We start from the raw sequence: 16,286 nt of genomic DNA, 5'->3' as shown, positions 1-16,286 counted from the left end.
TAAATCAAAAGATGATATAAAAAAGTGATACCAATGGTTAAAAAGTGTTACCTAAGATATTACGAGTAACACTTTTAAAGTGCTACAATAGGAACGGAAAAGTGTTACATAAAATTATTTTTGGTAACACTAGTAAAAGTGTTATCATATGTTATTCAAAGTGTTACCTAATAGAATAGGTAGCAAGAGCAGATGTATCACCCACAAAGTGTTACTTATGATCTATGGTAACACTTTACCCCCTTTATGTAACAGTTTTTCGGTGTTACCTAAAGTTAATTATGTACTAGTGATGCAAAGTATGATCCAGAAAGCTCCCTATTTATACAAAAAATCAGCCCTCATGGTAGTACGCCGACGCCGGACGCTGAAGCCTACGCCAGACGCAGGGGTCTGCAAAAAGGACGAGGTCACCGTCCCCTTTATTATTCCGAGTACGCACTCTTTAAAGCTTTGGACAGCTAAGTGCAGCCCCAATAATTCAAGATTCCAAAGCCGTAAGCCGCGCAATTTCAAGCAGTCCGAGTCAGTGCATCGGGCCGATTTCGGGTCAATCTGTTCAAAATTCAAGCATTCTAGTCCTAGATCGGCTTCCTAAGTCGAGTCTGCATATGCATAAGAAAAAGTTGGGGGCTTATAGTGGGTATATACACTCGAAAAAATGGGAAAAATTTTGCAAATTTTTCATGCATATATATAGCTACAAATTTCAAAAGCACACACAAAGCATACAAAATTCAAATTTTCAACCATACAAAATTCAAATTGTCATCCATACAAGATCCAAAAATTCCAAACCTTACAAAATTCAAGTTCAAAACCATACAACCATACAAAATTCAAGCTCCAAATATAAACCTACAAAATCCATACAAAAACAATCCATACAAAATCCAACCAAGGCAAGATGGAACTCGCTACCATGCAGGATCAGTCCGAGTCATCATCAGCCGTAATGTCAACCACAAGCTCCTTGTTCCTTTTTCGGCTCCTATAGCGCTCCAGATCCTGATCTAGCTCCGTCCCAGGGGTAGCAGGCTCCTGCTCCGAAATACGAAGAGTACCGGGAGGACGATAGGTTCCCTGCGGAGGGGAAGGATACTGATAAGGCAGCGACCATGAACTGGCGCTGCATCTCAAAAGCCTGGGCCTGACGCACTGATATATGCGTTTTATATAGAGTTTTCACCCCCGTCCCTTAGTACTTTTATGTATCAAACGTGCTCTTAGGAGCCGTTTCTAGTACTAATGTGTGCTATTGAGTGTGCCTTGAGTTTCAGGTTTGATTATGAGAAATTGGTCGTTTTAGACCCGTTTCATTGTTGATCAAGGCCACTAGATGAGTCCGAGAAGTTCGGGACTTCCATCGTCGACTTTCGGGAGCCTTAGATGCTTATGGTTGAGCCCCGGGAGTTAGACTTGGCGATACGGGCGAGATACATTGAAGATTGCAAATCGCCCTGGAAGCTGAGGGCGAAATGCAACCATCGGGCGGAATTATAAGCAAGCCAAGTTCATCAACGCGCGCCCGCAGCTCGCCCGATGCGGATCGGGCAGTCAATCTGGAGGCTTTGTGGAGATTTCGCAATCCGCCCGATCGGGCGGATTTTGGCCCGATCGGGCCGACTATCGAGTGATTCGCCCGATCGGGCGACGCCAACCTCCAGCAGTTTTTCGCGTTTTTAATTCCGTTTTTAGGCCTTATTTTGGCAAAACTATATAAGCAAACTTGTTTTATTTTTTAGGGATATCTTATTTTCCAGCACTAAACCCTTAGTTTATTTTTCCAAGTTTAATTTTCTCTCTCTAATTTGTTCTAAACACTTAGTTTATTTTCAATCAAAGAAAAATCGAAGCTTTCATTTGCCATTGTTCTTCAATTAGGTATTATTCCTTATTTCAATTCTTTGTTTAAGCTTTAATTATGTTTTCAATCATGCCAATTGCTTTGCTTATTGTTAATATGTGTGAGTAGTTGATTTTCTAGGGTTTTGGGAATCCATGAACGAATGTGAAAGGATGATTAATTGTTGTTGATTGTTGGTTTAGCTGTTAATTCCTATTGATTGCCCTTATCTACTTTGCAATTAGATTTGCGCAGGTTTGATTGTATTAGTTTCGCAATATCAAATTAAGATTCGAGAGATGCAATTTGATGTTTAGGCTTGTTTCAATAGGTAGAATTGGGATTAATACGTAGCGAGAGCCCGTTAATTCTAAGTCTATGATTAGTATCGATTCGAGAGAGCATGCTAGTCTAATTAACTGTTTTATTGATTATTATCGATTGTTGTCATCCTGGAATGTTGTTCATCGGTGAACCTGTGCCCTAGACCTTTTAATATCTGATTTTTCCCTATTTTATTATCATCCTAGTTTCATTATACAAATCAACCTATATTCTTGTTTCCCAATAGTCTAGAATTGCCGATTAATAGTAGAAAGAACATTGTTTCCCTGTGGATACGATCCTTGCTTCCCTTGCTATATTTTTAGTTGGTGAACGTTAGGTTTATCTTTGATAGGATTGCGATTTAGCCTGTCAAATTTTGGCGCCGTTGCCGGGGAAACGGTTTTATTTTCTGTTATTAATTGTTTTTCTGGATTATTGTTTGTCACTTCTCAAGGGACTCCTGTTCCTTGAGACCGGATCTCACGACTGTTTTCTAGTTCTTGCTTGTTTATGCCCAGGACTGTCCATACCAGCGACCTGACTTCGTTCGATCCTGAACCTGAACGGACCTTTCGTAGACGGCGCAGATTCGTTGAACAGTTGAGAGACTATTCCGACTCTGAATCCGACTATCTGATTAGCAATCTATTCCATACAGATTCAGAGATGGGTGACCAAGCACCACCACCCCCACTTGTGCCAAGGCTTACAGACTATTCTAAACCAAGTCTGTCTATGCTTCCCAAGGCAATCATGCCTTCCATTGCGGTCGAGAATTTCAAGATTGAACCCCAGCTGATAAACATGATCGAGAGACACCAATTCGGTGGGGAAAAGGGTGAAGATCCCAATCTCCACATTCAGTCTTTCATTCAGTATTGTGCCACCATTAAGCAGAAGAATTTAACACCGGAGCAGACTATGGAGATACTCTTTCCATTTTCATTGAGTGGGAAGGCCAAGCTATGGATTAACAGTCTCAACCGCGCAGCTATGAAAATCACCGATTGGAATTCTTTGGCCCTTGCATTCTATGTTAAATATTTCCCACCTGAGAAGACAGCTCGTCTGAGGGGTCAGATATTAGGTATCTCTCAACAAGTAGATGAGAGTTTGTTCGAAGTTTGGGAGAGATTCAAGGAATTGCAAAGAGAGTGCCCACACCATGGTTTGGATGACTGGTTCCTGGTTCAGCAGTTTTACAATGGTCTGGGTAATGAGTCTAGGTGTCTTTTGGATTCAGCTGCCAGTGGGAGATTTATGCAACTGGAAGTGCCTAGAGCTTTGGAGGTGATTGAGGAGATGGCCATCCATAGTGCCCAATATGGGAATCCTAGAGGTTTTGCCGACCGAGGTGTTAAGCATGAGATGAATTCTATTGAACAGCTTACTGCTCAGCTAACTGCCCTACATCACAAGCTCGACAATATACAGATCGCATCTTCCCAATCCACCCAACATGCTAGTGTCGCTGCAATGAGTGCCCAATCTGCTAATGTCTGTAATAGTTGTGGGATGCAAGGCCATTATGCACAGGTATGCCGGAGCTCCATCGAACAATGCAATGCATTCCAGTCCTACAAGCAGAACAATCCGTATTCCAACTCATACAATGAGGGGTATAAAAACAACCCCCTATTATCATATAGGAGTACTAATGTTCAGAACCCCCACCAGATTCAACACCCTCCACCACCACAACAACCCTACCAACCGCGGAGTAACTACAACTCGCAACCTAGTGGATCACCTGGCTTACCACCACAACCTCAACCCACACAACCTGATCCCATGCTTGTAGAGATGAGGAATATGATGTTGGAATTGCAGAGATCTCTAAGCGAAAAGGATGCCAAAATCGATGCCCTCACTGCTCATAACAAGATCATGGATAAACAGTTGGCACAAATGGCTACCGCTCTTGCAGAGAGACCCAAAGGTCAACTCCCTTCACAGCCTGTGACCAGAGAGTCTGTAAATGCTGTCACTCTGCGGAGTGGATATGAGTATGATGGGCCACCTATGACTATAGAGGAAGGGGTTGAAGTATCTGTTAGTGGTGCTGTGCCAGGAGAAAGTGAGAAGGTGGTCAAGGATAAGGAAGCTGACACAGGGGTTGAGAAGAAAGTTGAGATACAAGTTCCACCTATCAAACTTCCCTTCCCTCATCGTCAGCTAAAGAACAAGCTAGACAAGCAGTTTGGTAAGTTCTTAGAAGTGGTAAAGAATCTGCAGGTAACAGTCCCTTTCACTGAATTAATTACTCAAGTACCTGCATATGCTAAATACATGAAAGACATCTTGACTAGGAAGAGAGCATTTAGTGAGGTGGAGACTGTTGCATTTACTGAGGAGTGCAGTGCCTTACTACAAAATAAGTCTCCACCCAAGTTGAAGGACCCCGGGAGTTTCTCTATCCCGTGTAATATTGGCAACCTTTTTATTGACAAAGCCTTATGTGATTTAGGTGCCAGTGTTAGTGTCATGCCCCTGTCTGTATGTACTAAGTTGAACATGGGTGATTTAAAAGTTACCAACATAACTCTGCAAATGGCCGATAGATCTGTAAAATACCCCCTAGGTGTCTTAGAAGATGTGCCTGTTAGAGTAGGTAAATTCTTTATTCCTGTTGATTTTGTTGTTTTAGACATGGAAGAGGATAGGCAAATTCCTATTATTTTAGGTCGGCCTTTCCTACACACTGCGGGGGCAATCATAGATGTCAAGAATGGCAAGCTGACCTTAAATGTGGGGGATGATAAGGTTACTTTCAATTTAACCCATGTTGCTAAGAACCCTATGGTAGAGGAGTCATGTTTTGGAGTCAATGTTTCTAATGATTATTTTAATACCGAATTGACTTATACTAACTCTAATAACTCCTCGGAAAAAGCACATGTTTCAAATTGTCTTGCAGGTGGAGGTGATCGGAGTATACACTCTTCGGCATGGGTTCGAAAGAAGGGACGGATTGATGATGCCACGACCCAAGGGGCCGAAAGTTCTGTAAACGGTGGACATCGTATTCACGATCGGGGTCGTGATCTGTCACTTCCCGCACCACACAGCCCATCCAAGGTAATCGATGTGACACCAGGTGGCACCATCTTTGGTGCCCCCATTCGATGAGCTGTCGTGGCTCTCATCCCTTTCATGTCTATTGTCTGCGCATAAACGGAGATTGTGTAATGGGGACATTACATCAATCTCATAGGGGATGAGTATTTCATTATCCATTTATTGCCTTAGTAGTATAAGCTTGATTGTTGATTCTAATTTTTGTGTGTTTAGTTAGTATTCTCCATTACCTACGTGTGTTTAAGTATTTCTATTACCTACGTGTGTTTAAGTATTGTTTTTGGTGTTAGTGAGGCGAGAAGAGGGCATTACGCTGTTTGGGTGTTTCTTAATGTGCAGGCCTAAAGCCCCAAGTTCGAGAAAGTGAAATTAAGCGCAAGGCCAAGCACACTGCAAATCGCCCGATGCGGATCGGGCGAGCTGCGCCCGATCGGGCGCGCACGGATGATTTTCATAAAGCTTATTCATGCCCGATCGAGCGGACTGGCGAGTGGAATGCTCGATCGGGCGATTTTATATTGCCCGATCGGGCGGTCTAGCGAGTGGAATGCCCGATCGGGCGAAATTATTTTGCCCGATCGGGCGGTTGTGGAAAATTCGTGGAAAAGTCAAGGAGGAATTATGGGCAGAAAAAGTCAAGAAAAGAGGCAATCGCAAATCGCCCGATCCGGATCGGGCGAGCTGCGCCCGATCGGGCGCGTACGGATCAGAAGAAAAGGATCGCAAACCGCCCGATCGGGCGGAATGTCGCCCGATCGGGCGAGATGCGATTTCAGCGACAAGTTCACGGTTTCTTCTTTCTTTCTTCACTTCTTCTTCATCTTCAACCTAACTCTCTCTCTCTTCCTCCATTAAACCCCAACCTCAAAAAAAAAAAAACTTCCAACCACCATATCTCCCTCAATTCTCCACCAAATTCAACAAAATTTTCATCAAAATCATCCCCTCATCATCCTCTACAACCTACACCTAATCGATTTAAGTTTTCACTCATCCCCACAAAATCCCCAAATTCACCCAAAAAAAACTCAAAAATTCAGATTTTTCATCAATGGCAAATAGACCACAAAGAAAATGCACGAGGGTACCAAGAAATCAACATGAGGCTTCCACAAGCCGAGCTCGGGAACCGACACCACCACCTCCACCACCGCAATTCGAGCCCGACACGGATTTTCCGGATGTCATCTTTATTACGGAGGAGCAACGAGCACGATTCATGCACCTCAAATTGAGGGAGGTAATCCCTACTCGCTTTATATGTCAAAAATCATTGCATGAAATGGGAATTGAGCGTGATGTAAAACGTGTTTTTGTTGGTGTTGGTATGAGTAGCATGTATGGTATGCTCCGTCTCACATTTAGGCGGTTGACTCTAGAATTTTTGAGTAGTTTTAATATGCGTAGGGATGGTTATCGAACCGTATCATCGGTTCAATTTCGTGTCATGAACCGAACCTACACCATGAGCTTATCTGATTTTGGTAGGATTTTTGGATTGTCTACCACATATAGTAGGAAACCCAAGGAGACTCACAATAACTGTACCATGTGGGGAAAGCTTACGGGCAATGATAATCCCGGGAGTATGCAACATTTGCATGCTTCCAAGATTCAACACCCGGTACCCATTGTCTTTTACAGGTTCCTAGGATTTACTATCTTTGGTAGGGATGAGACCCAGAACATTAGAAGTACGGAGCTAGAGATTCTAGGTGGCTACGTTTCCGAAGGAGAGGAGAGCTACAAAATGAACCTTGCACATCACATGGCCTCTCAATTTTACTCCATAGCCACCTCCACACATACTACCAAGATTACCATTGGTGGGTTGATCACCCACATAGCCATGGCCACGGCCAATTTTACTGAGGCTAACCAGATCCCAGTTTTGGGTAGCAACTTGCTTGATTTGGCTTATTTTGCTGGACTCCGTAGGCTGCAGGGGGAGCACGGGTTATTTAGGCCGGGAGCCATGTACTGGATGTTCGAGGGAAACAGGCTTTTCACCTTGCCTGACCCTCAGGGCCGCACTAGTTTCAGACCCGGTCAGGCTCATTATCTATTTGTTGGATTTGAGCGAGAGCCTCAGCCTGACCCCCAGCCTCAGCCTGACCCTCAGCCAGAGCCCCATCAGTACCAGCCAGAGCCTCGCACCTACTTCAGGAGGGGGCGTCGAGACACGGGGAGGCCCCAGAGTGGCCCGGTAGTTCATGAGGATCAGGGGTCCATTGATGAGAGGTTGAGCAGACTTGAGCTCGGGTTCCGGGAGTTTGCAGCTGATCACCAGAGGACCATGTTCCCATTTTATGATCAGTGTGCCAGGCAGGGCTATATTGCCCCAGATTACGAGCACCCTACCTGGTTTACCTATCCCGCGGAGGGATATGGAGCTCCGGGTTCTATGGGCACCTTCACACCCACCCAGTACGGAGGGTGGGGAGCGGGTCCTAGTGGGCATGCTGGCCGAGATGATGGTGATGATGATGGTGATGATGGCCAAGGCCATCAGTGATGCCGAGATGATGTTGATGATGAGGTTCGATACCCTTGAGCCAATGAGGACATTGTCTGATTTGGTTTGGGGGGGTTTCACACTACTTGTACATTGTAGGTATGTCTTTCTTTTATTATTGCATTTCTTTATTTTGGTGTGTTTATTTTGGTGTGTTTAATGCTTTCTAGATTAGTTTATTGCTTTGAAAAAAAAAAAAAAATACAAAAATACGTTCCGATGAATACAAAACCATGCTTCCCTGTGCCCCTTGATTGTAAACTGTTTTGAGTCTTGGTTTTTGATGACGAGTATTGTTGATTTGTTAACCATGATTTGAGATCCGATTATTTTGATGCCTTGACATGAGTCAACTCTGACCAACTCCTTGTGGACTTGGTGCTTGACTAGTTGACTTGGTTAGGATGTGTGATAGCTTCCTGGTGTGCCATTGATTTTGAGTATTGGTTTGCAACTATTAGTAATGTTTTATGACTCATATACATGCACATTGTGGAGGACGAAGGCATTTTTTCTGTTTAGGTAGCCTTCAGATGAATCTAGATACATTTGTTCCCTCCTTTTCTACCCATGTTGTTGCTTGTGCCCCTTTATTCGGTGACTAGCCATATTACAAGCCCATGAAAGCCCCATTGGTTACTAGTCCCAAGCCTAGCTTGGGGGAGCTAATAGTAAGTGAGGTGAGGGAGTTGTAGTGTGCTTAGTTTTGAGCACAAAGTGAGTGTTGAAAAGGAAATAAGGGAGTCCTTCTTATCCTGTTGTTGTCTGAAAAAGAGAAAAAAAAAAACGAAGAGTGAAAGAGATGAGAAGAATAGAAAATATGAAGGTTTCCAAAAAAAAAAAAAAAAAAAAAAAAAGGAAATTGAAAAAAAAAAATAAAAAGAAAAAAAAAAAAAAATTTATTACTCTCAGAAAAATTCAAAGCATTGTTACACTCAAGTATTGTAATTTCTTATCTTTATGAGTGATTGATTTTAATTGTGAAAGAAAGGCAATAAAGTATAGTGTGGTTTGTTTGTTGTTTCATCATGTGTTGAGTGGGAAGTTGTGGTTGCGGTCGTCATTTGTGGTTGACCATGGTTTTGCTAGGATTTATGCTCCCCAAAGCCAAGGCTTTAAGCTCACGTTTTACCCAAATTTACCGCACCTCTACCTAAGCCTATCATTACAAGCTTTGAAGACCTTCCGACCTTTGTGCATAGAGTCATATTAATGTGAAAGTGGTTGTTTATCAATGCAAGTTATGACATGACACATTCCGAGTCGACTACTAGGTTGAGTGCATGTTTTTCTAGACACACAAGTGTTGTGAGTTGGGAGGGCATTGTACACATATATGTTGGGAGGGGAGCGAACGGGTACATTTTTTATCCGCCACATAAATGAGTGACGAGTGTGTGAGCACTAGTCTTGAATTCCATTGTACACTTGTGGTTCGCTTTGCGTGACGATCGTTGAGGTGGATTAGCGGTTGGATGGATTTGATTGGTTGACATTGATGCATGCTTGTTGGATTTTGCCTTGAATCGTATCCATTGTTTTAAGATGTGTTTGGGGTGAAGTTGGTTTATGTATTCATCGATGATTTCTTTGCTTTGGGACAAGCAAAGATCTAGCTTGGGGGAGTTTGATATATGCGTTTTATATAGAGTTTTCACCCCCGTCCCTTAGTACTTTTATGTATCAAACGTGCTCTTAGGAGCCGTTTCTAGTACTAATGTGTGCTATTGAGTGTGCCTTGAGTTTCAGGTTTGATTATGAGAAATTGGTCGTTTTAGACCCGTTTCATTGTTGATCAAGGCCACTAGATGAGTCCGAGAAGTTCGGGACTTCCATCGTCGACTTTCGGGAGCCTTAGATGCTTATGGTTGAGCCCCGGGAGTTAGACTTGGCGATACGGGCGAGATACATTGAAGATTGCAAATCGCCCTGGAAGCTGAGGGCGAAATGCAACCATCGGGCGGAATTATAAGCAAGCCAAGTTCATCAACGCGCGCCCGCAGCTCGCCCGATGCGGATCGGGCAGTCAATCTGGAGGCTTTGTGGAGATTTCGCAATCCGCCCGATCGGGCGGATTTTGGCCCGATCGGGCCGACTATCGAGTGATTCGCCCGATCGGGCGAAGCGTCGCCCGATCGGGCGACGCCAACCTCCAGCAGTTTTTCGCGTTTTTAATTCCGTTTTTAGGCCTTATTTTGGCAAAACTATATAAGCAAACTTGTTTTATTTTTTAGGGATATCTTATTTTCCAGCACTAAACCCTTAGTTTATTTTTCCAAGTTTAATTTTCTCTCTCTAATTTGTTCTAAACACTTAGTTTATTTTCAATCAAAGAAAAATCGAAGCTTTCATTTGCCATTGTTCTTCAATTAGGTATTATTCCTTATTTCAATTCTTTGTTTAAGCTTTAATTATGTTTTCAATCATGCCAATTGCTTTGCTTATTGTTAATATGTGTGAGTAGTTGATTTTCTAGGGTTTTGGGAATCCATGAACGAATGTGAAAGGATGATTAATTGTTGTTGATTGTTGGTTTAGCTGTTAATTCCTATTGATTGCCCTTATCTACTTTGCAATTAGATTTGCGCAGGTTTGATTGTATTAGTTTCGCAATATCAAATTAAGATTCGAGAGATGCAATTTGATGTTTAGGCTTGTTTCAATAGGTAGAATTGGGATTAATACGTAGCGAGAGCCCGTTAATTCTAAGTCTATGATTAGTATCGATTCGAGAGAGCATGCTAGTCTAATTAACTGTTTTATTGATTATTATCGATTGTTGTCATCCTGGAATGTTGTTCATCGGTGAACCTGTGCCCTAGACCTTTTAATATCTGATTTTTCCCTATTTTATTATCATCCTAGTTTCATTATACAAATCAACCTATATTCTTGTTTCCCAATAGTCTAGAATTGCCGATTAATAGTAGAAAGAACATTGTTTCCCTGTGGATACGATCCTTGCTTCCCTTGCTATATTTTTAGTTGGTGAACGTTAGGTTTATCTTTGATAGGAGTGCGATTTAGCCTGTCACGCACCCGCTCCATCTCCTGCAAATAAGCCCTAGATTCTGCACTCCAAAGCTGAGAGCTACTCGCTCCGAAGTAAGGACCAAGGGTAGGTGCAAAAGGCATCGAACCGCCCGAACCTCCAAAAGAACGCCTGGTGGGGTCAGCATATACAAAGGGAACAACTCCCCTATCAACATCAAAATGCCTCTGATGAGCTCGGTCCGGCCTGTGCTTCCGAAGTCTCCACCTGGGGCTCCCTGTCAACGGAACCTCTGCGACCTCGACGACGCTCCTATACAAATTTCAAAATTCAAGAATCAGTCATCCATATTCAAGTTTCAAGAATACAAATTTCTCAGTCAATGAATGTACCTCTCTGTCCCGGACAGTAAGCTTCTGGGTCAGCTTGGCACACTGCCTCTTCAAGGAATCAATTACAAGCATCCAACGACGCACTCTCGCCCGAGGCGCCTGCATACAAGATTCAAAATCAATTTCCTGATAAATGATTACAAACAGTTTCAAAAAATACAACGGTACTTACATCTGCATAATGCTCTGGTACAGCATCATACGACCTCCGATGTGGAGGAGAAGCTATAGGAACGGTCACCTCCACCTGCTCCCCATCCGAATTATCATAGCGGATAACCCTGTTAGCATAGGGGATATCCTCGGGGTCGATCTCCTCCTCCTACGAGCACTGATGCAATAATTCAATTATACAAGAATACAAGAATACAAGAATACAAGAGTACAAGATATAAAATTCAAAATCTCACAGGCAGTACGAAGCGTACAGGTGGAGCAAGTCTTGCCAGAAGGCCCTCATGATTGCCTTTCCTGTTTACAAAATTCTCCCAAGGGAGAAAAATAACATTGCCCCAACATCCAAATAGAATTGGGCGACATCTTCAGCCTGCGCTAACATGGTCTCTGGTGGGTCCTTGGGGACAAGCCTGCCCCTCGTACTATGTTGAAGGGACACTCGCTCCCCCAAATACCACATGTGGCGATACACCCCCGGGAGCAAGACCCGTCGCCCAGACAAGAAGTGGGCCTGTGTGGCCGAAACAGGTATAGGCGCACCAGCAAAAGGACACCAAACCACCTACCGAACAGACAACTCAGGCAACTATACAAATACAAATACAAAAGGAAAGAACAGTACAAAAGCATACCTCTTCAACAGGCAAAACCCGCAAAGCTTTGCGGGAGCTCGCCAAAGACATCCTCTTGCGCACCGCTCTTATCGAAGAGGCAGCATACGGGTAAGCCGCAACCCCAGTACGAGCCGGCGCCAAAGTCGGGAAATGCTCGTACATTCAGATCTTCACAAAATACAAGCAAAAGCATCGGTCAAATCCTATGTGTACAAGGTTCAAGAAACAAACATACAAGTACAGAATACAAAGTACAAGGAGACCTAAATACCTCCAGCACGCTCCACAAAACAGCCTTGCTCTCCGGTGAAGTCCGGGAAGCATACTTCATTTCCTACAAAAGGTGGTTGTATGCTAGACCACCCCAATGGAAGTCCGTCAAAGCTTCCAGGAAGCCAACCATCACCCGGCTATTCCTGCTCGGGGTCATCACTCTACTCACAAGAGCCAGGAGGATGAGCCGAACCCTCTGCTCCGCATATATGTCCGCACCGCGGATCCCGGCCATGATCACCGTCACAGGAGCATGTGTGTCATCAGCCATCAAGTCGAGAACAGGGCCGATCAACTCCCTGACACCCACTAGTGGAAAAAGGCTCATTTGCATCGCACATTTAAGTGCATTTGCGTCGCACATTGTGCGTGGAAAAAGCTCTCGACGCAAATGACTTTTCAGGCACCATGCTGGAAAGTCCTTTGCCTCGCACATTTGCTTAATGTGCGACGCAAATGACTTTTGAGGCGCCAAAAAAATAAGTCATTTGCCTCGCACAATAGCTTAATGTACGACGCAAATGACTATTTGAGCGCCAAAAAAGTAAGTCATTTGTGTCGCAGGTTAAGGTAATGTGCGACGCAAATCACTTTTTTGGCGCCAGAAAAATAAGCCTTTTGCGTCGCACATTAAGCTAACGTGCGACGCAAATCACTTATTTTGTGTTTTTTTTAAAAAATTTGTTCCTTAATATTTTAGTTGGAAATTCCGACATGATCGTCTTTGAAATTAGACACTTCCCAATACCGGGAATACATTTATAAATAATACCTGTCACAAAAGTTTACAACGTAATTAATGTTCCCAATAAAAGGCAATTAAATTCGTCATAGATCAACCAACATGTTACAACAAACATAAAATTATTACAACAAAGGTAGCTAGCTAGGGATAGAGTTCATATTACAAATTAAGCTAAATATTCGACATTGTTCACAAAGTACTATGCCCAAAAATCTTTCACCTCATTAATCTCCTCCGGTGAATAAGACAATGTTCTTGAAAAATCCTATAAAAGTGTAAATAATTCAATTTATCAACGATCGATCAATATAATAGTTTTGTGTACTTCAATTTATTATATACAGTACGTAGTTTATGAGAACATACCTTAGTAAGATCTTGACTATTACCATGATTCATTATTATGTCGTACATAAACGCATGACGTAGTAGCCACAATCTAGTGATCCCGGTTGTTGAGCACACTACATGCATTAAAATAAATAACACAAGTAAAATTTCTATCAAATTGTATGTTATAATTTTGAAAAACTTGATTCTTAGGTAAATAATAAACTAATTATACCTGTGCTGGAATCCATGTTAATTTAGTTCCCTTAGATTGTCCACTTAGTCTCTTGTAACTCCGAAAAGCACTACGCATTCGATAAAATATGCAATTATATATACTTTGTTTACACATGTAAATGCAAAGAATATTTTACATGTAAGTGCAATTATATATCACTACTTTACTTGCTTCCTTGGGTCATATTTGGGCAAAAATGGCGTTTTCGAACCCAACTTTGAACTAAAGAACCAAAGGAATATTTTCAAACTTATTACACGTTTAATATGCATATTTACAACTTTCTAATGCTCTTTACAATCTTTTATTTCACATTTAAGGCTAATTGGGTCGTTCTAGGTCATATTTGGGCAAAAATGACGTTTTCAAACCCAACTTTGAACTAAAGGACCTAAGGAATGTTTTCAAACTTATTACACGTTTAATATGCATATTTACAACTTTCTAAGGCTCTTTAAAATCTATTATTTCACATTTAAGGCTAATTGGGTCGTTCTAGGACATATTTGGGCAAAAATGGTGTTTTCGAACCCAACTTTGAACTAAAGAACCTAAGGAATGTTTTCAAACTTATTACACGTTTAATATGCATATTTACAACTTTCTAAGGCTCTTTACAATCTATTATTTCACATTTAAGGCTAATTACATCGTTCTAGGACATATTTGGGCAAAAATGGTGTTTTCGAACCCAACTTTGAACTAAAGAACCCAAGGAATGTTTTCAAACTTATTACACGTTTAATATGCATATTTACAACCTTCTAAGGCTCTTTACAATCTATTTTTTCACATTTAAGGTTAATTGGGTCGTTCCAGGTCATATTTGGGCAAAAATGACGTTTTCGAACCCAACTTTGAACTAAAGGAACTAAGGAATGTTTTCAAACTTATTACACGTTTAATATGCATATTTACAACTTTCTAAGGCTCATTACAATCTATTATTTTACATTTAAGGCTAATTAAGTCGTTCTAGGACATATTTAGGCAAAAATGGTGTTTTCGAACCCAACTTTGAACTAAAGAACCTAAGGAATGTTTTCAAACTTATTACACGTTTAATATGCATATTTACAACTTTCTAAGGCTCTTTACAATCTATTATTTCACATTTAAGGCTAATTACGTCATTCTAGGACATATTTGGGCAAAAATGGTGTTTTCGAACCCAACTTTGAACTAAAGAACCAAAGGAATGTTTTCAAACTTATTACACGTTTAATATGCATATTTACAACTTTCTAATGCTCTTTACAATCTATTATTTCACATTTAAGGCTAATTGGGTCGTTCTAGGACATATTTGGGCAAAAATGGTGTTTTCGAACCCAACTTTGAACTAAAGAACCTAAGGAATGTTTTCAAACTTATTACACGTTTAATATGCATATTTACAACTTTCTAAGGCTCTTTACAATCTATTTTTTCACATTTAAGGCTAATTGAGTCGTTCTAGGTCATATTTGGGCAAAAATGACGTTTTCGAACCCAACTTTGAACTAAAGGACCTAAGGAATGTTTTCAAACTTATTACACGTTTAATATGCATATTTACAACTTTCTAAGGCTCTATACAATCTATTATTTCACATTTAAGGCGATTTGGGTCGTTATTTAGGCAAAAATGAAGATTTCCAACCCAACTTTTAACTAAAGAATCTAAGGAATGTTTTCAAAATTATTACACGTTTAAAATGCATATTTCATCTTTCTAAGGCTCTTTACAATCTATTATTTCACATTTAAGGCTAATTGGGTCGTTCTAGGACATATTTGGGCAAAAATGGTGTTTTCGATCCCAACTTTGAACTAAAGAACCTAACGAATGTTTTCAAACTTATTACACGTTTAATATGCATATTTACAACTTTCTAAGGATCTTTAAAATCTATTATTTCACATTTAAGGCTAATTGGGTCGTTCTAGTTCATATTTCGGCAAAAATGACGTTTTCAAACCCAACTTTTAACTAAAGGGCCTAAGGAATGTTTTCAAACTTATTACACGTTTAATATGCATATTTACAACTTTCTAAAGCACTTTACAATCTATTATTTCACATTTAAGGCTACTTAGAACTAAGTGCACTCATGGACCTCGTCATGTACGATAGAATTCGATCTGCATCGGTCTTTAACATGGTGGCCGAGATCATCTCCGGGCACATGAATCCAATAGTGTTGGTGTGACAATCATCGTGATAACACAAATAACTCAAAGCCCTATAATATATAGTGTAAGAACGTTAAGACAATCATAAAAATCAAATTTAGGGGCAAAATATTAATTTAGGTAACTCACATAATTAAAACTTGTATTATCGATATATTGAGCCATGCTCCCGAGAGAAGTTGATCGGTGTCTTCAACGGTGACATTAATTTCAAAGTCCTTTTCCATATTGAATGTCCTTTTAGTGCCTTGCACCTTAACATTCTCCCCTTGTTTTAATCCCAACATCATAGTTTTCATCACATTGCACTTATTACTCAAATTTTGCACTTTATAATTTTCAAGGAAATATGCTTTTGATTTAGTGTTGGACGCTTTTGTTTCGTATCCACTTCCCCCAAGAGCTATCTCTTTCCCTTTGTTCCCTTTGCCTTTAGGCTCTTTACTTGTAGGCTTGTTTACCTGAGGTATGATTTTCAAATAACGATATACATATTAGTGAGCATACATGGTATAATAGTTCTACTTCAAATTATCATGCATATGTTAGTTACCTCCTCATTCGTAAGAGACACCAAATACTTT

At 41.1% G+C, this 16,286-nt stretch overlaps 1 non-coding gene across 1 annotated transcript; it reads right to left on the bottom strand.

Moving 5' to 3' along the window:
• Positions 1-3,238: 3,238 nt before the first annotated feature.
• LOC130460193 (small nucleolar RNA R71) lies at positions 3,239-3,345 on the bottom strand. The gene has a single exon (XR_008920136.1). It is a non-coding gene; the product is annotated as a small nucleolar RNA R71 (small nucleolar RNA).
• Between the last annotated feature and the right edge of the window lie 12,941 nt (positions 3,346-16,286).

This window comes from Spinacia oleracea, chromosome 4 (genome assembly GCF_020520425.1).
Source record: "Spinacia oleracea cultivar Varoflay chromosome 4, BTI_SOV_V1, whole genome shotgun sequence".
NCBI classification, from domain to species: Eukaryota; Viridiplantae; Streptophyta; class Magnoliopsida; order Caryophyllales; family Amaranthaceae; genus Spinacia; species Spinacia oleracea.
This window is presented reverse-complemented; position numbering and strand designations above follow the sequence as displayed.